Source organism: Notamacropus eugenii, chromosome 3, assembly GCF_028372415.1.
Source record: "Notamacropus eugenii isolate mMacEug1 chromosome 3, mMacEug1.pri_v2, whole genome shotgun sequence".
In the NCBI taxonomy this organism is placed as follows: Eukaryota; Metazoa; Chordata; class Mammalia; order Diprotodontia; family Macropodidae; genus Notamacropus; species Notamacropus eugenii.
This window is the reverse complement of record NC_092874.1, coordinates 251884305-251909928: the sequence shown is the minus strand read 5'-3', so window position 1 is coordinate 251909928 and position 25624 is coordinate 251884305.

The window sequence follows — 25624 nt, the reverse complement described above, 5'->3', positions numbered from 1 at the left end:
TGTAGCCCTAATTACAAGTGACAGCCCAAGCCAGGACTTCAGTGCTGGCTCACTTCACTCTTTCATCTGTGTTCTCCCCTAGGGATTTCATTTTAAATGCCTCTGTCACTCTGGGAAATTACACATTTAAACTAACTTTCGTAAATAAATCAATTACTTTTCAACTTTTAAATTATTTATTTTTTCATTGTTGCGGTGTGACTTTAGATCTGTGAGCAGTTTGCATGCTTCGTATTAAAATGACACATCTACTCTAGAAGTCTATCATTCTTTTAGTTTTCATCATAACAGGGGACTTATTTCTGTTCTTGCCCTATCTTACCCATCTGTAAATTTCTCTAAGCAGCTATAAAGGATAAATTTGACAACTACAATTTACTGGGGTATTTCTGATAAGAGAAAGACCTTTCTCTTTTTTTTCTTTGTTTTTAATATTCTCTGAAGCCCCATTGTTTTTCGTCTGGTCAAATTTTTTTATTCAGTTTCAATTTATCCCATCTAATGAGACAGGTTATAGCACCAGTCATGTTGACAGTAAAAGTAATAGCTTTACAAAAGCAGTAACCTGTTGCCACATATTGCCCATGTTGAAAAATGGATGTGCTGGTCTAAGGCACATCTTATATTGAGCGGCTACCATCTATGATGGAAGATATGGGTGAGAGCAGCACATTTCTAATCAAAGAACACCCTGATAAAGAGAGTCAATTAATCTTTTTCTTGGGGAGCTGGGGGTAGGAATTAACTTCTGTAAACTAGTAGGATGGCAAAGTTCAAATAAAACTTACATTATTAAAGTTCTTTGTGGCTTGCCTTTCACAGTCTGTGCAAATTACTTTACACTTGTGTCAGACTATGACTTAATACAGTTGCTAAGGCCCAGTTGGTTACTAATGCTGACAAAGAGCTGAAAACTATAAATTATCCTGGCAGTGGCTATTATCTAAAACTGAATGACTGGGCTGAATTTAGATCAGCTCTTTGGGGAATTTCACCTTACTACTACTAAGTGGGAAAGCTTAGTGTCAACTGAAACCCATGAAAAACCCTCCTTGTTTGTAGGCTCTGGATGTGCAAAGTGATTGGGAATAAATAGGGCAGGAGAGGTTACCCAAAATATAGATCTGACTCTATAGTATGAGTTTAAAATAACTTCTGTTTATACTGGACCTAACTTTAAGTAACTACTGATTGTTCAGAGATCTAAAACAATCAAACTTTTGTGAATTCCATAATTAACTGTATGTTCTAGCCTAACTTTCCCCTATTTTTGTCATGGAAGTGACATGAATGGATGTCTAATACTTTTCTCATGCAGACCCTGAGTTTTACCTTATACTAATTTTATAGAACTCTTAACTTTTGCTAATACAACTAGAGAAAGCTAATAAAATAGAGAAGCTTGATATGCATCTGCTTTACAATGGTTGGGGATGGTGGGAGCACATTTATACAAGTAGTATGCTGCCTACAATGTCTCCTAAATTTATGTATATATCAATTTTTCACTACCTCACTCCAACTTATCTTCCCAGTCTAATTTCATATCACTCTTCTTCATGTATCATATGTGTTCGTGCCAAAATAGTCAAGTTGCTGTTCCATGTACTTTATGTGAAATGCCATTTTCCACTTCCCTGACTTTGTGTAAACTGTACTCTATGCCTGGAAATCTCTCTCTACTCCATCTACCACTTGGAAGACTTGACTCCCTTCAGTAAAGGCACTGTCTCCTATAGGAGACTTTTCCTGATCTATTCTTTATGTGGAAGTCATTTTTAACAAAAGAGATGAAACTACTTGGCTTAGAAACAAGAATCTTTGAAGAATCTTACCTGCACAATTTGCAAACTTCTCCTGCTGCACATAGGTTGGACTAGAAAAAAACTGACTATATTGGTTGTCCCAGGTCACATGATAGGTTAGAGCAGAGACAGACTCACAATGGTGGATTGCCATGGGTCATATGACAGCTGCCGCAAATCCTTTGGTGCTCCAAAATCAGCCTGCAAGCTGTACCTTGTGCAAGCCTGACCTACAGTAAGAGGAAAACCATTAAAAATACCTTAGGGCAGGATTTATATGTTTTTGAAAAAATATAAATATATGCAGAAAAGTGTTGTACTGAAGTCTTTAGGATTATTCTCATTATCAGCGTAACATTTTTCTCATAACAATCAGCAATATGAGTATGATTTTTCTTTTATTATTTTCTTTAGAACTATAATTAAATGATTTTTGCTAATTGTATAGATTTATAAATAAAATGGGAGGATTATTAAATCATTTCAAAATGAACATGGCCAGCTATTAGATAAATCATTATTCACTGACCATTTAGGTTATGAGAGCCATCTTGTCATTTTCCAAAAATCTTAAAATGTAGTGAAACAATAATTCATAGTTCAGCAATAGGGCATTTTATTTTTTTTTCCTTTTGGCCTTTAAATTCACTATAAATGTTAGACCTCTGAGGAAAACTCATTGGATATTACATTTTTACTTACACCCTGAAAAAATATTCAGAGAAGCTGAAAGAGAAAATTCCTATCATGTGATAAGCTGTAGTCAATGAGATGTCATTCACTGTGGATCTCAATTTAGTTCCTTTAAAAGGGCTTAAGAACTGTCAATTTGGAGAAACAAGTTCAGAATAACAATGTCGGTGTCATTCTGCCTATTGATTTTCTCTGTTTTATTAGGTTTTAAGCAGTGAGCTCAAATTCACTGACTCTCTACCAGCTTTCAGGTAGACTTACTGAAAGCAGTAGGAAAAGGGGATACATAGAAGGAGGATAGATTTGTCTTGGTTGACAAAAAAAAAACAACAAAAACAAAAAAAAACACCTCTCACCATTTGGTCTTCTTTGATGACAGTAAACAGTGTAACCATAAAATAGTTTGCAAAGTATTGGCAGTTTATCATTCAGGATAAAATTCAAGAAGGAGTTCATATTTTTATCTCCTCCCCTCTCTCTCCCCACCTTTTTTGCAAGCCTCAGTAAGAAGAAAACAAATCTGACAATATCCTAACTGGGCATGTGTCACAGGAGCTTTGCTCTCTAGCTGAATAAACAATTCTTTAGAGCTAAATTCTGTGATACATTTACTACCCATTTTGCTAGAAATAGTTCCAAGTATATTTTGTCCCATAGTGTCAAAGAAATAATAGAGACCTAAAAAAGTTCATGAGGCTATATTTCTGCCCTTTGTAACCCTAGTCCCCAAATAAGCTTCTTATCTTCAAGTTTACAACCATTTTGTTTCATGCCATAGCTGAAATTTCCTTATTATTTATCATACTATAAGACAATTAATGACACCTTGAAAATCACTATAAAGATCATCAAACTGTTATAAATTCTGGCATTATCTCTCCTTAATTTCTTACATTTATACCTAATGTATTATCAATAGTACTCTGTTCAGTGTGGCTAAAAGAAATTTTTATTGACTTGTAATTAATCTCTTCTTTATTTTAGTATTCCCAGTATCTAACACTGTGCTTGTCAATTAGAGGGCTCTTAATGAGTTGCTTATTGGTTGACATGATCTGCTGGCTCTACTTTCTAATAGTACTGAGTGAAACTGGGAATAGAGACTGGAGGTGCAATGTCACTTTTAGAAGTAAGTCCCTGGTAAGAAAATCCACATTTTGGGGCAGAACCAAGAACGCAGAGTAGAAAGACACAATACTCTAGTTCTTTCCCAACAGCCCATAAAATACCTGTAAAGAATGACTCTCAACCAATTCTAGAACAGCAGAAGTCACAGAAAAATTGTGGTGAAGGAGATTTCCGTACCAGGGTGACCTGGAAAGCCAAAAGCAAAGGTCTCTCCAATCAGACGCAGAGCAGAACACAGCCTAGCCTGGGCCATGTGGCACCAGGAAGAGCAGAATCAGAGCAGGCCTCAGGGATGGAATCTCAAGCAGCAGCAGCAGCAGTTCTCAGATCCCTCAACCCACAGGAGACAAACACACTTCAAAGGTCAGTGAGATAGCTTTTTCATCCCAGTGACAAGGGAGAGCAGGGTACTCCCTTAGCCCTGGCCCCAGGAGGTGCTGGCAGTGGCAGCAGCAGGAAAAACACCAGTGGCAGGCAACAGCTGTGGTGACTGCCACAGACAGCAGCCAGCCTCCATTGTTGGAGCACTCAGCTTAAAGCCCTGGGTGAGATGAGCAGCTGATCTGAACCTCAGCCTAGAGTGATGGCCTCGCTCCTGCCTAAAGCCTCTAGAGAAATTGAGCTACTGATCTGAATCACAGCTGCAAGCCTGGCCAGGGAGTAAACTCCTCTCCCTTGATTGTGCTACCTTGGAGGAACTGAGAACTTACAGGATCCAAGAATATACTCTACTCTTGACAAAGGACCCAAAAGTCCAGTAACTGGTAGTAAAAATGTCCAAAAAAGGGGAAAAAATAACATTATAGAAGGTTACTTTCTTGATGAACAGGTATTTTCTCCCATAATTTCAGATGAGGAAGAACAATGCTCACCATCAGGAGAAGACATAAAAGTCAAGGCTTCTGCTTTCCAAACATCCAAAATAAATATGCAATAGATTCAGGTCATGGAAGAGTTCAAAAAGGATTTTGAAAATCAAGTAAGAGAGGTAGAGGAAAAATTGGGAAGAAGAATGAGAGTGATGAAAGAAAATTATGAAAAATGAATCAACAGTTTGCTGAAGGAGACCTAATAAAATGCTGAAGAAAATAATACCCTTAAAAATAGGCTAACTCAATTGACAAAAGAGGTTCAAAATGCCAATGAGGAGAAGAATGTTTTAAGAAGTAGAATTAGCCAAAGGGACAAGGAGGTTCAAAAGCTCTTTGAAGAAAAGAGTTTTTAAAAATTAGAATAGAACAGATAGAAGCTAATGACTTTATGAGAAACCAAGAAATTACAAAGTCAAAAGAAAGAAAAAAGTGGAAGATAATGAATATTTATCTCATTGGAGAAACAACTGACCTGAAAAGTAGATCCAAGACAGACAATTTAAAAATTATGGAGCTACCTGAAAGCCAGGATCAAAAAAAGAGCCTAGATATCATCTTTCATGAAATTATCAAGGAAAACTGACCTGATATTATGGAACCAGAGGGCAAAATTAATATTGAAAGAATCTACCGATCACCTCCTGAAAGAGATCCAAAAAGAGAAACTCCTAGGATATTGTAGGCAAATTTCAGAGTTCCCAGGTCAAGGAGAAAATACTGCAAGCAACCAGAAAGAAATAATTCAAGTATTGTAGAAATACAATCAGGACAACACAAGATCTAGCACCTTCTAAATTAAGGGATTGAAGAAGGTGGAATATGTTATTCCAGAAGTCAAAGGACCTGGGATTAAAACCAAGAATCACCCATTCAGCAAATCTGAGTGTAATATTTCAGGGAAAAATTGATCATTCAATGAAACAGAGGACTTTTAAACATTCTAGATGGAAAGACAGAGCTGAAAAGAAAATTTGACTTTCAAACACAAGAATCAAGAGAAGCATGAAAAGGTAAACAGGAAAGAGAAATCACAAGGGACTCACTAAAGTTGAACTGTTTACTTTCCTATATGGAAAGATAGTATTTGTAACTCTTGAAACTCTTCTCAGTATATGGGTGGTTGGAAAGATTTCACACTGGCACACACACACACACACACACACACACACACACACACACACACACATATATATATATATATACATACGTACATACATACATAGATACATACATACATAGAAAGAGAAAGACAGAGACAGAGAGCACAGGTTGAATTAAATAGGAAGGGATCATATCTAAAAAAATAAAATTACGTGTTGAGAGAGGAATATAATTGGAGGAGAAAGGGAGAAAAGAAATGGGACAAATTATCTCTCATAAAAGAGGCAAGAAAAATCTTTTTCAATGGAAATGAAAAGAAAGGGAGGTGAGAGTGTAACAGTGAAGTTTACTCTCATCACATTTGGCTTAAGGAAGGAATGACACGCACACTCAATTTAGTATGAAAACCTGTCTTACGGTACAGGAAAGTAGAGGAGAAGGAGATAAGAAGGGTGGGGAGGACGATGGAAGAGAGGGCAAATGGGAGAAGGGAAAAATTAAAAGTAAATACTCTTGGGGAGGGACAAGGTCAAAAGAGAAAATAGGAGAAATAGGGGGCAGGATAAGATGGAGGGAAATATAGTTAGTCTTACACAACATGACTATTGTGGAAGTTATTTGCAAATCTACACATATATAGCCGTACTGACTTGCTTGATTTCTCAGTAGGTTTGGGTATGGAGGGAGAAAGGAAGAGAAGTTGAAACTCAAAGTTTGAGGAACAAACATTGAGAACTGCTTTTGCATAAAACTGGGAAATACAAAATACAGGTAATAGAGTATAGAAATTTATTTAGCCCTACAGAACAAGAAAGAAGATAGGAATAAGGGAAGGGAGAAGTGTTGGAAGGGAGGGCAGATTGGTGGAAGGGGTGATCCAAATGTAAGGCTTTTTGGGATGGAGGAAGAGAGAAATGGGGAGAAAATTTGAAACTCAAAATTTTGTGGAAATGAATGTTAAAAACTTTAAATAAAAAAAAAGAAAGAAAACTCACACTTTTCCTAGGAAAATATGTTTAGGGAGGAGCCAAGATGGCAGAGTAGAATGACAGACCTGTAGAAGTTCCCCCACATGGCCTATAAAATAACTGTAAAAACTAATTAAATTCTAGAAAATTGTGGCAGAAGCCACAAACAACAGAGTGAAAGAGATTTCCAGTCCAAGACAGCCTGAAAGTTTGACAGGAAAGGTCTATCACACCAGGCATGGAGCGGTGCTCAACCCAACATGAGCCATGTGGTGCAAAAGGGGCAGGACCCAGAACAGGTTTCAGGATACTGCCAGCAGCAGAAGGGAAATTGGGAGGAGAGAGAAATTAGAAACAAACCCTTTTGGGTGGTGACAAGGTCGAAACTGAGAATAGAACAAATGTGCGGGCACAATAGAATGGAGGGAAATATAGTTAGTCTTACAAAACATGACTATTGTGGAAGTCTTTTGAATAGCTACACATATATAGCCTATACTGAATAGTTTGCCTTCTCAGTGGGGATGCGTGAGGAGGGAAGAAGGGAGAGAAGTTGGAACTCAAAGTTTTAGGGACGAATGTTGAGAATTTTTATTACATACAACTTGGAAATAAGAAATACGAATAATAGGGTATAGAAATCTATCTTGCCCTACAAGAAAAGAGAGAACATGGGGATAAGGGAATCGAGGGGTGTGATAGAAGATAGAGCATATTGAGGGAAGGTTAATCAGAATGTAGGGCATCATGGGATGGGGAGAGGGAAGAGATGGGGAGAAAATTTGAAACACAAAATTGTGTGGGGAAAAAAAGTTGAAAACTCAAAAAAAAGTTTAAAAAATAAATTTGGCCTTACCAGTCAAAAAAAAAAAAAAGGAAAATATGTTTATATTTCTTTTGTTGTTTATTTCAGGTCATTCACATTACTTTAAAGCAAAATCTGTCCAGAAATTCGGGTCATATACTTATCATTGGTGTTGCTGAGGAGGCTGATATTCCTGGACCTCTTGAGTTCATGAGTTGTGAGTTGCATTAGAGTCAAAGCTGAAGAGTATCCTCTCTCACACACCAATATAGTGGGACCTGGGAAAAGGAGACTGACAGGCTATGTATGGAGGAATGATACAGACCAGTCAGAAACAGAACAGGTTAAAATTTGCTTGTCAATCTGTAGAGGAATTGGGCCATGAGTGCCTGTTTCACTCTCAGATTAGGAGAGATAAGGGAACACAGATTAAAAAGAAAAAAGATCGGTAATATTACAGACTTTAAATCTGCTACTGAAAAATGAGAACAAAACTGTTTCTTGAAACTTAGAGGTGGGAGACAGGAGTAAATGACTACCCTCACAGAGAAGTACACTAAGTTTGTCTTTAGACTGAGTTTTTCACTGAACTCTCTGGTTATTTTTCTGAATTGATAAAATTAAATGAATAATTTGTTTTACCTTATAAATTGCTTGTAGGATTATGCAAAATATCTGTAATTTAGCTATTATGGGCATTTGGAATGTCCTTCTTCTATAGATGACACCTAATTTACAGTAAACAAATTTTAAGGAGTTGTTTGAAACTCACAAAAAGTAAATAAATTGTAAAGGGTTAGGACAATGCCTGACAGAGGAAAAGCTTCAAAAAGTCTTCTTTCCTTTCTTCCTAATAAGTGTTAGAGAAAAATTTGTACCTAAATTTCCCTGTTCTCAGTCAAGCACTCAATTCATTATATCTACCTGGCTTTGCCTAAGTTATATAAAACTGAACAAATTTTTGTGGAAGTTTTTAAACAGTCTTTTCTATAACTTGGAAAAACCAATCACAATTCAATAATTAGAAATCAATTCAATTAAAAAGAAAACTAACAGGATAGCAATAAAACTATTATAAGTTTGAGGTTCCCTGGTCTTATTTGTTCATCATTTTGCTCTCAGAAGATATTCCCTAGTGTTTTGTATGTGTAAGTACACCTGCTTTCATTACATTTCTGGAGATACTGTTTTATATTCATAACTATTAAGAAGTTATCATCTTTTTTTCTGACTTTGGGTTAATTACTGATTCTGATTCTTTTACTCTCTTCCAACACCTTAAATAATCACTCGCTTTCCTTGATACTTACACCTTCCAACTCCTGGTATTTAATTCACTTAATTATTACCATAACTAGTTTCCTTGCATTTTGGGGAGAATAGATCTCTTCCAACTTGGAAATAAATACTAATGAAGATTCATTTACTAGTGAAATGTCCTATGTTTACGTACATACATGTGCACACATATGTGTGTATACATAAAATATCTTTTATTGCAATTATATATGTATATAAATACACAGACTTCAAAAGGGATTACATTATTAGTATTTATTCAAAGGATAGAAGACTTTTGTTCTCCATAAAGTCAAGAAGTGGCTATAATTTAATGAATGAAATGTCTATCATTAGAAGATGTAAACAATAAGGATAAGGACATGATACATGGCTATTTAAGTATATGTATGCGTACTATGTGTATGCATCTGCATGCATCTCTTTTGTACAGATGGAAAGTCTAATCTTAAGTTCTTTTGTTAATTAACTGGCCAAGAAATGAATTGAATCTAGGTCAGATAAGTAAATTGAGAATGAAGCAGAACCTGAAATTTGAAATAATCATACAAAGAAATTAACTGTGATGAGAAATTCGAAGCTTGGATGAACAAAGTGCTTTTTAAAAATTTCTGTTTCTGCAAGTCTATCCATATCTTGTCTGTCTTTCCAATTACAGCTTTCAGAGATGTTATGAACATAAAGCTTTATTATGCTTCAAAAGTCTTAGCCAACATGTACAAATTAACAAAATGTTTCTACTTGTTTTTAAACTACTTTATCTTTCTACCTGCTTGAATACGTTTTTGGGGGACAATCATTCTTGACTACTATAATATTCATCATATTGGCCTTCCCTGACATTGCTAACCAGATCTTATTACATGTATTCTATACAATCAGTGGCCATAATAGAAAGATACAATGGAAAAATTCAATGTGTTCAGTTTTCATTGGATATAATATTTATTAACAAATTTCCAGGTAGGTAAAGTATTACTTAGAAGAGAAGAATTCCTTTTCTCCATACAACACAAATGTCACAGAAATCTTATAATAATACTTAGCTGGTCTATGGTTAATGGAAAGAAAGGAAAAGCAAAGAAACAATTGAAAGTGGTATCAGCAAAAGAGATCTGAAATAGAGTAAACCCATCAGTGATAGACAAATTATTCATAAATAGTGATGTGCTGTTTTGATTGATTTTTAATATTTGACAATTAAAGTTTTCATATATTTAAGATGATATTTTAAAATCTATTGAAAAGTCTTGAATAGGTTGTGATATCAATCATTGGAAAGTCATATTACAATCAATGAAATCACATATTTTTTTGAACATCAGATCACTTTACATAGCAACTATGTTGTCCTTTTTGTCATCGATTCTTGGGGAAAACAAGAAATAGATACCCTGTTGGAAAGGAACTATCATTTTACAGATTTTTAAAATGATACCTAAAGAAGGTAAATGGCTTAGTTGAGATCACTACATAGTAAGAGGCAAAATTAAAGATTTGAATCCATTTTCTGGGACTTTGAGTTCAGAACTCTTCCCAGGTTTTCCTATTAACATTTCACTGTCTATTTTATAGAATCACAATCCTATTGACTGCCAGGTGGCACAGCAAATAAAGTATTGGAACCAAATTCAGGAAGATCTGTATTCAAATTTGACTTCAGATTCTAACTAGCTATATGACCCAGTATAAGTTATTTTACCTCTGAGTTCCTCAGCTCCCTCAACTTGAAAATGGGAATAATAATAACACCTACCTCCCAGAGTCGTTTTGAGGATTAAATGAGATAATAATTGCAAAGCACCCAGCCCAAGGCATGGTCCATAGTAAATGCTACATTAGTGAGAGCCTTTTATGTGTTTGGGGAAAAAAATTGAAACTTGATTCAAGTATATTCATTTTCTGGCATATCCATTTCTCCCTTCCCATTTAACTAGTCTGATTTTTTTCTAATAGGCTTAGAAATAAATTTCAAGTAATTCAAATATTCTTTACTAAGTGCTCATTTCAAGAGTGGTTGACATTGTTTCATAATGAACGCTTATTTAGTTGAGATTTGCAAGGTTATAAAAGTAAGCATTATATGTGCCTTTTAAACTCTCTGGTTCTCTTGATTTTTCTGTCATATTCGTAAGTACCACATGCCTCTTTTTACTCTTTGAGGTATAGTCTTTATATTTAGCTCTCATGGAAAAGCATCCCATTAAAAAAAAAAATTCTTCCATGATGTGTTTTTGTAGTGTATGCTCTTGACATGTCCATTATCTTCACCTCTGGAAGATGCTGAAACTAAAATAAATGTTTCAGTCTCTTATTGTTGTTGTCAGTTTCTGGTAATGAGCTAGTGGTTCCAGATCCTTTTTCTTTGACAATTCAATATTCTAAGTACTGTGAAGAATTACACATTTCTAGATTTAATGGAGATTTATTAGTACTCAGAAGGAAAGAAAATCTGGAGTTAGCCTCATCTAACAAACTCTAGTACAAAATCATTTTAAACTCTCAAAATGAAATGTTATTCTTATCTTCCTAATCCAAGGAAAAATAGCAAACAAGATGCAAGCTCACCATATTTTCCATCATTTAAATCACATATATGGAACAGAAAGCAAAACATGGAATCTACCAGCATCTTTTGAAAGTAACTCTACAGTGTCTTTGCTTTAAAGCATAAATACTCATTGGTCAGATTCACTATCAAATTATTGTTAAGTTGTCAAATTATAAAATATCAAATTATAAAGATTGCACTATTTAATTGACAACAAATACAATTAGCAATAATTATATTATTTAATATTTACTACATTAATTTCATTGATAACATTTTTTACATACTTTGATTTTTTAACATATTTCCTTCCCTTCCTTTAACCTGTAAATCATGCTTTTCAACAACAGCAGTAGCAGCAGTAATAATAATAATAATAGAAGAAAACAAAGTTCAATCCAATTAATATGATATAGTTTAAATTATCAGGCAACTTAAAAAATTATCAATGCATTCTAGGTCAGTCAATTAATCAATAAACATTTAATTAGCACCTTTATATGCCAGACATGGTGCTGAGCTCTGGAGGCTCTAGTTGCCAATCACTGTGCTATTGTTTTTATTTTTAGAGCATACATTCCATTTATTACATAAATTTTAATGATAGATAACCAATAACCCAGGTATATAGTAGACTTTCTTCAAAAGCATCCTATTCTTATATCTCATCATGGGATGAAGGCAATCCAAGTTTCTTTAAGTCTTTCCAAGTTCTAAAAGATACCTTGAAAGATTGGGGAAAAAAAACTTGCTAAGGTGAAAGGTGCTTATTATCAATAAACTATCCACTGAGTGATGAAACCTTTGGTAAAAGCAATCTATAAACCCAGAAAAATATAAAGCATCAACTAAATTCTAGGAGACACCCCTTTGTTCCTTCAGAAATGCACTTTTTAAAATGATTTGAAGTTTATCAATCATTAAAACACCTATATACACGGAAAAGTACTAATGAAAATATGTATGCTCATTCATTACAATGAGTCTTTAGTGGGACAATAGCTGGGCCTGCTTTTCATGATTTTTGGTGAATCTTAGAGCCAAAGCTTTCTGGTTGCTTCTCTATAATTTCTAGCTCTCCATTGTTGTTCCTCTTAGTTCATGACATTACCATTTTGGAAAATCAGGTCAATATGGGTCACCATAGGGAATCATTCAGGAAGGAGGAAACAGTTGTTTGAGGAGTTCTAATTAGAAGGTTTCATTAAAGATGAGACCAAAAATGGAATCTAGAGAATTGAGGTTTCTCGATGCCTTGTTCAGGATCATTCAACTGCAAAAGCTCATCCACAACAAGCTTGCCTACATTTGGATTGAGACTATTTAAAAAAAAAATTGTCCCAATCCAGTTGTATATTGAATACCTTACACCACAGCACAAAAAGAAAATTGGACCATCATCTATTGTTACACTTTCCTTAAAGTCAAGTTGTGCATGCTGCATTTTTGCAAACTGATGGAGGGCTCACACTGGATTGAGCTCTCCATATTTGTACTTCATGATGAATTTCTTGGGAATGTTCTTCGGGCAAAAGACAATATTTGAATCAGGCAGGCCTCTATTAGAAACCAATGATTCTGTGATTTATGAAACCTTAGAAGTTAAGCTCCTCAACACACTATAATCCTCTGATAAGAAATAGCCTGGAGGAACATTCACTATTGTTGAAGATGGTTGAATTGGCAAGCTTTTCTTTAAAAAACTAATCAAAGCTAGGAATTCCGAAACTCTGAAAGCAAGCCAGGTTTTCACATGTTTTCTTAGACCTTGAAGCAGCCTCCTCTAGCACTGCTACCACCACCCCTGGAACCATGATGAAAGTCAGAAATGGAATTTGAGTAATAGAAGGGGAAATGATTCCTAAGGACCCCACAGTCTTAAGGCTACACATAATATTTATGAGAATACTGTGTGTTATATCTAGCTAGCTAGCTATCCATCTAGCTATCCATCAATCTACCTGTCATGTTTGTATCCTAAATGTGATTATGAAGAAGTAATGGTTTGGTGGATAGAGATCAGGCCTTGAAGGGAGTAAAACTTGGGTCATATCTGACCTCTGAAATATATTGTTTGTGTGACCCTGGGTGAAACATTTCACCTTTCATTGTTCTGAGTAACATTCTAAGACCATAAGTTGTAGAGAAAGTGTTGACCTCCATTGGCAAAAGAAATTTCCTCATTTGGAATTCCAAAACCAATGAAATCATAGATGCAGTTCTATCTCCTCTCATCCCCAATCTAAGCATATGATCAAATTGCAAAAACTTAGAAGAACAGTGAAATGGAGCCTTTCATCTTAACTTCTGCCTTCTGACTCAATTTTTTGTTTCTCTCTTAAAAATTAACAAAATAGAAAAATTTTATACCCAAACCCTGTACCTTATTTAATTCCCTTTGTAACATGTACAAGATCTCAAAGTACACTTGCCTCATCTCCTATTAGAAGTAATTCATCATAACAGAACACATCATAATTGCTCAACTGCATTTACTTTACTGGGTTTCCCTTGGTTCCTGTGTTTTCATTTAAAATTTAGACTCACTTCTCATAGTTTCATCAGGTATACTTGAAAATTCACTATTGTAGTAAAGGTTCATTTTCCACTGAAGAATTTTTATAATTTTTCTAGTAAATCACATATATTTGGTACCACATCTTTATCTTTTACCTTTATAGGTAAATACTTCTCTAATTTCTAATAATTGCAAAGAGTCTTGTTTGATCCTGACTGTAGGTTTTTCTACTTGAATATTCCTTTTGTGGCTGCTTGCAGTAATTGTTTTTTCCCTTTTACTTATAAACTTGAATTGCAACTCTGATGTTCCTGACTGTTTGTAATTTGATGTTTATTTCAGAAGGTGATCATTGGAATTTATTTTTCTATTTTCACTTTACCTCTTGGTTTTTATATTGGGGTTGTTTAATTATTTCTTCCACTGTGGTTTTGCGATATTTTTGAACCTTATTTATATGAATTCCAATGATTCTTAAATTACTTTCCCTAGATGAGTTTTCATGGTATGTGAATATATCTACATATTTTATATATGTATATTTTTACTTATGCATAAGTATATATGTATGCATATGTACACACATTGTGACCTTGATAGCTGATAGAGAAAAATATTTATTAATATATTTATCCATTTAATTTGTATCATATGTGTAAAGATATAGTTATCTTCTATATATAGACAGATAATCTATATGGCTCTGTCTATCAATTTATCGAATGATAAATCTTTGAACCTCAGAGACAATGAAGATTTTAAAGTATTTGTTATGCAAATGAAATTAAAGAAATTTATGATGTCTTTAAAAAGACAGCTGCAAATAAATAAGAGAAATTTGTGTACTAGAAGTGTCTTAATATATTTCATAAAGGAAATGAATTCCTGGAAGGGGATATGGGTCAATCAAGTAGCAAGAAAAAATGAAAGACAAGTATTGTGAGTGCTACACTGGTAATTCTATCATATTACATTGCATGGATCTCTAGGGAGAATTTATCATGAGACATGGGTAATAACTATACAAAATACACTAAAATGGAAATCCTAAAGAAAAATGGAGAGATTAATAAAAATGAAAGCCTAAAAAATGTACTAATAAGTTAAACCAGGAGCTAGTTTTGTAAAAAATAAAATAAAATAAACTATATAAACTCTTTGTTAATTTACTTGAGAAAAAGAAATAAGAAAACCAAACTACTAGTATAAAACATAAAAAGGGTGAAAGAGCCACCAATGAAGATGAAATTAAAACAATTATTAGGAATTTTTTTGTCCAATCATCTTCCAGTAAAAAGAGAAATGTAAATGAAATGAATAAATATTTAGATAAGTACAAGCTGGTCAGATTAACAAAAAATAAATAAATAAAATATTTGAATAGCCCTCTCTTAGAAAAAGAAATTGAATTACACATTCATTATCTTCCTCAGAAAAATTTTCTAGGACCAGATAGATTTGGAAGAGAGTACTAGCAAAAATTTAAGGAACATTTAATTCCAATACTTACATAACCTATAACCTATTTGCGCAAAAATAGTTAAGGAAGGAGTCCTGCCAAACTCCTTTTATGACACAAATATGGTAATGATACCTAAACCAGGGAGAGTGAGAGAGAGAGGGAAAGAGAGAGACAGAGAGAGAGAGAGAGAGAGAGAGAGAGAGAGAGAGAGAGAGAGAGAGAGAGAGAGAGAGAGAAGAAAACTGTGGGCCCATTTCCTTAATGAATATCGATGCAAAAAAAGTTAAATAAAACACTAGAAGGAGATTACAGCAATATATCACAAAGATCATACAGTCTGAGCAGGTGGGATTTATTCCATGACTCATTCAATATTAGGAAAACTATAAGCATAATTAACCTTATCAATAACAAAAGCAATATAACAATGTGATTATTTCAATAGATATGGGAAACAGCTTTTGATGAAATACAACACTCATTCATATTATAAACATTAGAAAGAATAGGAATAAATGGAGCTCTTCTTAAAATAATAAGTCGTGTTTTTGCAAAATTAACAGCAAATTTATCTGTAATGAGGAGAAACCTGAAGCCTTCCAAATAAGATCAGAGGTAAAGGCAAGAATATCCGTTATCACCAATATTGTTCAATATTGTATTAGAAATTCTTGCTTAAAGCAATAAGAACAGCAAACATAAATTGAAGGAATAAAAAAAGGCAATAAGGAAGAAAAGCTATCACTTTTTTCAAATGAAATGATGCTGTACTTCAATATCCCTAGAGAATACATTAAAAAAAAAAAAAAGTTTAACTTGTTAGCACCTTCAGCAAAATTGCAGGATATAAAATAAAGCCATGTAAACAATACTACTCACATACCTACTAACAAAATCCTGCAGCCAGAGGTAGAGAGATTCCATATAAATCAGCAGCAGAAATAAAATGCTTGGAAATCTATGTTCCATGACAAATTCAAAGATTATATAAAGAAAATTGCAAAACATTTTTCACACAAATAAATGCAGCTCTAAACAACTGGAAAGATATTAATTCCTCCTGGGTAAGATGAGCCAATATAATAAAAATGACAGTTCTATCTAAATTAATTTATTAACTGCCATACCATTTAAATTTCCAAAGTTATTATTTTAGCAGAGGTAGAAAACATGATAAGAAAATGTGTCTGAAAGAACAAAATGTCAAGAAAACAAAAGAAGTTAATGGTTAAAAATATGAAGCAAGGAAGCCTAGCAGTTCAAAATTTCAAAATATTTAACAAAACAACAGTCATCAAAATAATCTAGAACTCACTCAGAAATGGAGTTGTGGATCAGAAGAATATATTAGGTATACAGTACACAGTAGTTAATATCCATAGTTATTTAATGTTTTATAAACCTAAAAATCCAATCTTTTGGAGTAAGAAATCACCATCTGATGAAAATTGCTGGGGTAACTGGAAAGAGGTTTGGAAGAAATTGGGCATAGACCAACATTTCATACTGTATACCAGATTAAGGTCAAAATGGATAAATGATTTAGATAAAAAGGGGGATTTCATAAATAAATTAAAGGAATATGGAAAAATGCACCTCTTAGGCCTGTGGCTAAAGGAAGAGTCTATGAACAAACAAGAAATAAAAGATTATAGAAAGTAAAATAGGTATTGTTACTATGTAAAATGGAAAACCTTTCACACAAGCAAAATTAATGCAATCAAAATTAGAAGTAAAACAGGAAACTATGGGAAAACATAACATTTCTTTGATAAAGGCTTCATTTCTTAAATATATAAGGAACTGAATCACATTTACACATATTAGAGTCATTCGCTAGTTGATAAATGGTCAAAGGGTAAGAACATGCATTTTTCAGAAGAAGAAATAAAACAATTGATAGCGACCTGAAAAAATGCTCTAAATTACTATAAATTAGACAAATGCAAATTAAAATGACTCTGGGGAACTGCCTTACCCCTATCAAATTATCTAATATAACAGAAAAGAAAAATGATGGATGTTGAAGGGATATGGAAAATTGGGCACAGATATACTTTTGGTGAAGTTATGAACTGATGCAACCATATTAGAGAACAATTTGTAACTATACCCAAAGAGTTAAAAAATTGTGCCTACCCTTTCCCTCAGCAATATCACTATTAGATCTATATCCCCAAAAAAAATCAAAGAAAAGAGAAATGGACATATTTGTATATTTTTTTTGGTAGCAGGTCCTTTTTTGGTGGCAAAGAGTTGGAAATCAAGGTGATACCCATCAACTGGGAAATGACTGAACAAGCTGTGGTATCTGATTGTGGTGGAATACTACCGTGCTATAAGAAATGACAAAGAATATAGATTCAAAAATTCCTGGGAAGATTTATATGAATTGGGGTGAGCCAAGATGGGAAAGTAAATCAAGAAGTTGCTAGATTTCTCCCCCAAACCTCTCCAAATACTTTTTAAAAATTACTCTAAATAAATTCTGGAGTTGCAGTACACACAAAAAGACAGAGCAAAACAATTCTTTCAGCTCAAGACAACTTGGAAGGTTGATAGAAAAGGTCTGTTGCACTAGGTTGAGAGAGGAGTGCAATTTAGTGCAGGATGCACCCATTCTAATTGATCTCCAGCAAACCCAGAACAGGTCACAGAGGATTAAATCATCAGCAGCAATGGTGGTTTACAGATTCATCAACCCATGGAAAACAAAGGGCACTTAGAAAGCAATCAGGAAAGTTCTGTCAGGCCTGGGTAAGAGAGAAGGCCACACACATTCCTGGCTACAGAAAACCAGGAGCAGGCTTTGTGAGTTATGGAATCTACAGTGGCAGTGGCAGCCGGGGTGGCTGCTTCTGGAGTCCTCAGTCCATAGATAGTAAGGAGATCAAACAACTGATCAAAAGGAAATTACAGTGTTCTCTTTGCTAGCAATGACTCAGGAATCTATTGCTTTCTCTATACTTGACTCAGGGTCACAGTCATGGGTGGCAGTCCCGGGGTGAAGAGGAGCACTAGTGTAGCAGAACTTGTCACTGCAGTGGAGAAGGGACCCTCCTCACAGTTCCAGAGGAGAAAATAGTTCTTGTGGTCTCTCATAGATCAGAGAAGAGGCCAAGTGAGGGGTAAGCATTTTTCCTTAGATCATACTACTGTGGAATAAATTAAAACTTACAGGTCCCTAGAAGTATCTCTGAAAAGAGTTGCACAAAACCCCTGAAACTTGGCATAGTTCACCCTCCAAACTGGAAGCAGACTCCTACCTTAGAAAAAAGTGAAAAAGTCAATAATAGGTTGGAAAAATTAGCAAACAACAGAAAAAAAATATTCTGGCTATAGAAACTTTAATGACAAGGAAGATCAAAACATAACACTCAAAAAAGAACAAAGTCAAAGCTCCAGTAAAAAATATAAATGTCTCAGGCTATTGAAGGTCTCAAAAGAGATTTTTAAAATCAAGGAAGAGAAGTAGAGAAAAAATTGTCAAGAAATATGAGAGTGATACAAAAAAAAAATGAGAGAACAGATTGGTATTGGAGATCCCAAAAATACTGAAGAAAATAACAACTTAAAATATAGACATGAAAAATGGTCAAAGAGGTCCAAAAAAATCAATGAGGAGAAGAATGCTTTAAAAAAGCAGAATTGGCCAAATTGAAAAGGAGGTCCAAAAGTTCACTGAAGAAAATACGTACCTAAAAATTAGAATGTAGCAAATGGAAACCAATGACACTGAGAAATCAAGAAATTGTAAAACATAACGAAAAGAATGAAAAAAATAAGACAACATGAAATTTCTCATTGGAAAACAACTGACCTGGAAAATAGATCCAGGAGAGAGAATTTAAAAATTATTAGACTGCCTGAAAGACATGATAAAAAAGATACTAGACATCATCATTCAATTAATTATCAGGAAATCTGTCCTGATATTCTAGAGCCAGAAGATAAAATAGAAGTTGAAAAAATACACTGATGATCTCATGAAAGAGATCTCAAAAGGAAAACTTCAGGAATATTACATTCAAATTCAAGAGTTCCCAGGTCAAGGAGAAAATATTGTAAGAAGCTAGAAAAAAATAAGTCAACTGCCATGGAGCCAAAATCATTATAACACAAGATTTAGTAGCTTCTTCACTGAAGCATCAGAGAACTTGGAACTTGATATTCCAGAGGTCAAAAGGGCTAGAATTACAATCAAAAATCACCTACCAAACACAAATCCATGAGGGGGAAATGGAAATTCAATGAGATAGAGGAATCCCATGCATTATTGAGAAAATATCAGAGCTAAATAGAACATCTGGCTTCCAAATATACAGATCAAGGGAAACACAAAAAGGTAAACAGGAAAGAAAAAGCATAAGGGACTTATGAAAGTTGAAATATTTATATTCCTATATAAAAAGATGATTTTTGTAACTCAAGAACTTTCTCAGAATTAGAGTAGTTGGAAATTACATACACACACATATGCTGTATGTATACACACACTTATACATTTATGTGTATATATACATGTATACTTTTAAGTATATGTGTGTACATATGTGCATATATTCACATATATACATGTACACATATATACACATGTATGTGGATGTGTATATATAAGAAGGTACAGGGTGAGTTGGATATGAAGGGATGATACATATAAAAATAAAATTAAGGAGTGACAAACAAATGTACTTGAAGAAAGGGAAATAGAGAGGTAGAATGGAGTAAATAATCTCACATAAAAGATGCAAGAAAAAGTTTTAGTGTAGAGGGGAAGAGGGGGAAGGTGAGAGTTACTGAGTGAACATTACTCTCATAAGAACTGACTTAATGATGAAATAACTTTTACATTCAATTGGGTATAGAAATTAATCTTACCCACAGGAACATAAGGGTGTAGGGATAAGAAAAGGTGGGGGAGAAGGGAGGGAAGATTGGGGGAGGGGTAATCAGAAGCAAATACTTTTCAGGAGAGACAGGATGAAAAGAGAGAGAGAATAGAATAAGTGGTGGCATAATAGGATTGTGATAGCATTTATTTCACATGACAATTATGAAAATGTTGTACATGACTACACATGTATCACCTATATAGAACTGATTGTCTTCTTAATGAAGAGTGGGGTGAGGAAGGAGGAAAGGAGAGAATTTGGAAATCAAAATTATGTAAACGAATATTAATACTGCTTTTACATGTAACTGGGGAAAATTACATACTAAATAAAATTTTAAAAAGATTTATATGACTGTTGCAATTTTAAGAAATAATTGTTAAAAAAGTATTTTATATAATTGGGAAATATTTAAGGAAATAAATAAAATATACTTTTTAATTGAATTACTCATGACAAAAAAATCTATTTTTTATCTGAGCCATCTGAGGCAAAATCCATGTTGATGAGTTCAAAGGTCCATTGGAATATAATTTCAAGTCATAGCTTATAGATAGATAAAAAGATAGATACATAGATAGACATGAATATATGTATGTATATCTGTGTATACATGTGTATGTGTATATGTGTGTTTATACACAAATACATAGATATACATTTATGTGTATACATATACAGACAGACAAATATGTTTTTATTGTCTCTTTTCCTTTCTCTCCCTTCCCTCTTTCTCTGTCTTTCTCTTTCTCTCCTCCCTCTCTCTCTTTGTTTCTCTTTTAAGTGGGTAAAAATATAGTCTTGAAAGTGACCTCTCTCCCTAGTATGAAAGTCATGGTCATAGATAAAGTTAAAAAAATGATCTTGTCATTGGGCCATGAAAATATCAATGCCCACTCACAAGAAATCTTAAAGGTCCGTTAGTGGAGGCATGCATGACTTTATGACCTCAAGTTTTTCTTTCAATTCTAATTACCAAGATTTTGTGATTGCATGTGTGCTCTCATCACAAATGAAAACTCATTCTTTGAATTCAATGACTATATCCAGTTGAGACATCTATTAGGTACAAGAAACAAGAACACTTGCTGAAGTAATTTATTTGATCTTGGTAGCTATAAAGTTCATTTGCATTTTGCTTCAGGAAAAATAATAGTAATCTAAATTGTGTGTATTTTAAATGAAGGAATGCTTAATTAAACTTATCAAAGTGAGTGTCTTGATGAATTAGCACATTACAATAGTCATCTATTTCAGGAGTATTGCTGAGTTTTCAATATGTTTAATGAGTTCATGGTTTCACTTTTTCCATTAATATCATTAGAAAAAGAATGACTAGAGTTAGACTTGATGATCACTAAGGAGTGACTATTTTACTTTTCATTAACATCAGTTTGTTTTCATTTGTTTTGTTTTTTACCATAATCCTAAGAGTAGTAATAATGAAAAAAATTGTTCAGTGTTAACATGTGGGCAGAGTAGTAACCTATAAGGCTTCCCCAATTTGTGGATCAATAAATGGAGGCGAAAGGGGTTCAATGGCACTTCCACCATGGAAGGAGCCATTATCTGATTATACTGGAATCTACGAATATGCAGAAACTGTGGACTTCAAACTGGGTGACTGGTATCAAATGGAGGGGAATAATCTATGAATAGCTTCAATGAGTTTCTTATCAAGTGTCTTTACCATGGGTGAATTCACTATAAGAAAAGTTACTGCTAGGTCCCAATTACTGTGAATAATGAATCCTGTGAAATGACTATATTTATTTAAATTCACACTATTCAAAGTTTTAATTGAGCAAAATATGGTAATTAATTCCATCTTAGTGAAAACAGGAATTTAAATAATACAATCTGTTTGCAAGATTTGTTTCTTGCACTAAGTGGGACCTAGCTGTAAATCATTCACTCAAGGCAGCACTAAAAAAAAATGTATAGATACCTCCTCCTTGGAAGAAAAAAAATGAGACTAAGCAGGAATAGTTTGGACTCAGCTAACAATAAAAAAGTATCAGTTGAAAATACAATGCAAATAATTGAATCACAAAATATGAAACTTTAGGACAATATTGTTTGGAGAAGTATCATTAAAAATTTGATTTTTTCACGTATATGTGCCTTGAAAACTTTAGAAAGATTATTGTGATGGATGATTCTTCTCCCTCCTTTTTTTTTCCCTCACCTTCCACATTTCTTCTCCAATTATACCACATTTCATTGATTAATAGTCTAACATCTTTTTCATGAATTGGATAACAAGTCCATCAGTGCAGTGGAAACTAAAACTGGAATGTGACTTTCTACTGATTTTGGTCATACATTGTCATTATGTTAGTCAGGACTTTAGTTTTCCAATATTTCATGCAAAATGTTTATGCCATCTTGAGTAATTTATGCTTATTTCAAAATTCCAAAGTAGTTGCAATCCTCAATTATTAATATTAAATATTTGAGGGCCTTGTTCAGAATTTCTGTAGGATTTTTCAGTTGATAGCATTATTTTAGGTCACTATGGTCTAATTTTCACTTCTGTAAACACTGATTTTTCTACATAAATAATGTTAAGTAAAATATAAAAATAAACATCCAGTGACAGAAATATAGAGGGAAAATATAACTGATATGTACTAGTATTTTGCAACTGGTAATGAAGAGTTTTCTTTGTTTTTAAAAATCTGTCATAAATACCTCAGTAGCATATACACATTGATAGTCCAGACCCAATTTTGGAAGGAACATAAAAGAAATTGTTCACTCAATTTTAATAAAAATCATGTAGAAATTCAGAACTGTCATCAGCTGAGTTTTGATGTCTGTAGCTATGTACTTATTTGACTATGCTGCTTTTGTTTTTCCCTAAGGATTTACCGTTAAATTTAGGATTAGGATTACTGAATTATTATCTTGGGACAGCTCTCTACCTTTCTGGTGCTTTATTTCAATATGTCAATACTTCAGAGGCTCTTATGCTCAATTTCCATATATGCTACTATCATTGGTACCTGTCACAACCCATTCATGCTTCCTCATACTTCCTCATACTGTGTGATTTTTTTACCTTTGTTCTTTCCAAGAACCTCCTCAGAGTCCATCTAGTTCCACTGACTTTCTGAAATTTTATTTCATATGAGGGTACTAATGGTGCCTATGTGCTATACATATCCATTTGTGTCCTGTTTCCTTTTTCTCATCATGAAATTCTTTAAAAACAATTAAATAGGGGGTGGAGCAAAGATGGTGGACTAGAAAGACACACTTATGCAGGGTCTCCCCACACAGCTCATAAAATACCTGTAGAGAGGGACTCTCAACAAATTCTGGAGCGGCAAAAGTGGAGAACAACAGAGTAGAGGAGATTTCCAGCCCACGGTGACCTGAAAGGACCACAGAAACATCAGTTGTGCCCAGCATGGAGCCCAGCCCAGCCCTGGCCGCATAGCATGCGTGACTCTGGGAGGAGGACACCTTGGGGGCAGAATCTCCGGTCACAGCAGCTGGGTCTCAGATCCCTCAACCCACAGGCACCAAAGGTCAGTAAAGGGGTTTTATCAGCTGGCTAGAAAGGGAGAAGGGCCATCCCATGGCTCCAGCAGCAGGCAGCAGCCACAGAGGGCACACAGCAGTCCATACATACCACTCATTGTTGGAGCAAAAAAAACCCTGAGGGCACTGAAGAGCTGAATCTTACCTCAGCCCTGGGTGGAGGACTTGGCCAAGCTGGTCTTTGTCTCATATTGAATGGTGACCCTGCCCATCTAGTTTATCTGAAAATCAGTAATTGCTAAGATTCGGGACATAAAAATTCCTCTCTGCATCCAGACCAGTACACGCTTGATCGTGCCACCTTGGAGGAACTGAGATCTCACAGATTCCCAGAGTACACCCTACTCTTGATAAAGGACCCAAAAGTCAAGTAACTGGTTGGGAAAATGCCCAAAAAAGGGGGAAAAAATAAGATCATAGAAGGTTATTTCTTGGTGAACAGATATCTCCTCCCATCATTTTTGATGAGGAAAGACAATGCTTGCCATCAAGGAAAGACATAGAAGTCAAGGCTTCTGTATCCCAAACATCCATAATTAATATTCAGTGGGCTCAGGCCATGGAAGAGCTCAAAAAGGATTTTGAAAATCAAGATAGAGAGGTGGAGGAAAAAATGAGAAGAGAAATAAGAGAGATGCAAGAGAAATATGAAAAGCAGGTCAACATCTTGCTAAAGGAGAGCCCCAAAAATGCTGAACAAAATAACACCTTGAAAAATAGGCTAACTCAATTGGCAAAATAGGTTCAAAAAGACAATAAGGAGAACAATGTTTTAAAAAAGAGAATTAGCCAAATGGACAAGGAGGTTCAAAAGCTCTCTGAAGAAAATAGTTTTTTTTTTTAAAAATTAGAATGGAGCAAATGGAGTTTAATGACTTTATGAGAAGCCAAGAAATCACAAAACAAAACCAAAAGCAAGAAAAAATGGAAGATAATGTGAAATATATCATTGGAAAAACAACTGACATGGAAAATAGATCCAGGAGAGACAATTTAAAAATTATGGAACTACCTGAAAGCCGTGATCAAAAAAGAGCCTGTATATCATGTTTCATGAAATTATCAAGGAAAACTGCCCTGATATTCTACAAAAAAGGGGCAAAATAAATATTGAAAGAGTCCACCTATCACCTCCTGAAGGAGCTCCAAAAAGAGAAACTCCTAGGAACATTGTGGCCAAATTCCAGAGTTCCCAGGTCAAGGAGAAAATATTTCAAGCAGCCAGAAAGAAACAATTCAAGTATTGTGGAAATACAATCAGGATAACACAAGACTAGCAGCTTCTACATTAAGGGATCGAAGGGCATGGAATGTGATATTCCAGAAGTCAAAGGAACTAGGACTAAAACCAAGAATCACCTACCCAGCAAAACTGAGTATAATACTTCAGGGGACAAAATGGTCTTTCAATGAAATCGAGGACTTGCAAGCATTCTTGATGAAAAGACCAGAGCTGAAGAGAAAATATAATCTTCAAACACAAGAATCAAGAGAAGCATGAAAAGCTAAACAGCAAAGAGAAGTCGTAAGGGATTTAGTAAAGTTGAACTGCTTACATTCCTACATGGAAACACAATATTTGTAACTCTTGAAAGCTTTTTTCAGTATCTGGGTAGTTGGTAGGATTACACACACACACACATACACACACACACACACACTCACACAGAGAGAGAGAGAGACAGAGAGCACAGATTGAATTGTATAGGATGGGATCATATCTTTAAAAAAATGAAATTAAGCAGTGAGAGAGAAATATATTCGGACGACAAAGGGAGAAATGGAATGGGGCAAATTATCTCTCATAAAAGAGGCAAGCAAAAGACTTTTCAGTGGAGGGAAAAAGAGGGGAGGATAGAGAAAAACATGAAGCTTACTCTCATCACATTCGACTAAAGGAAGGAATAAAATGCACACTCATTTTGGTATGAAAACCTATCTTACAATACAGGAAAATGGGGGAGAAGGGGATAAGCAGGGT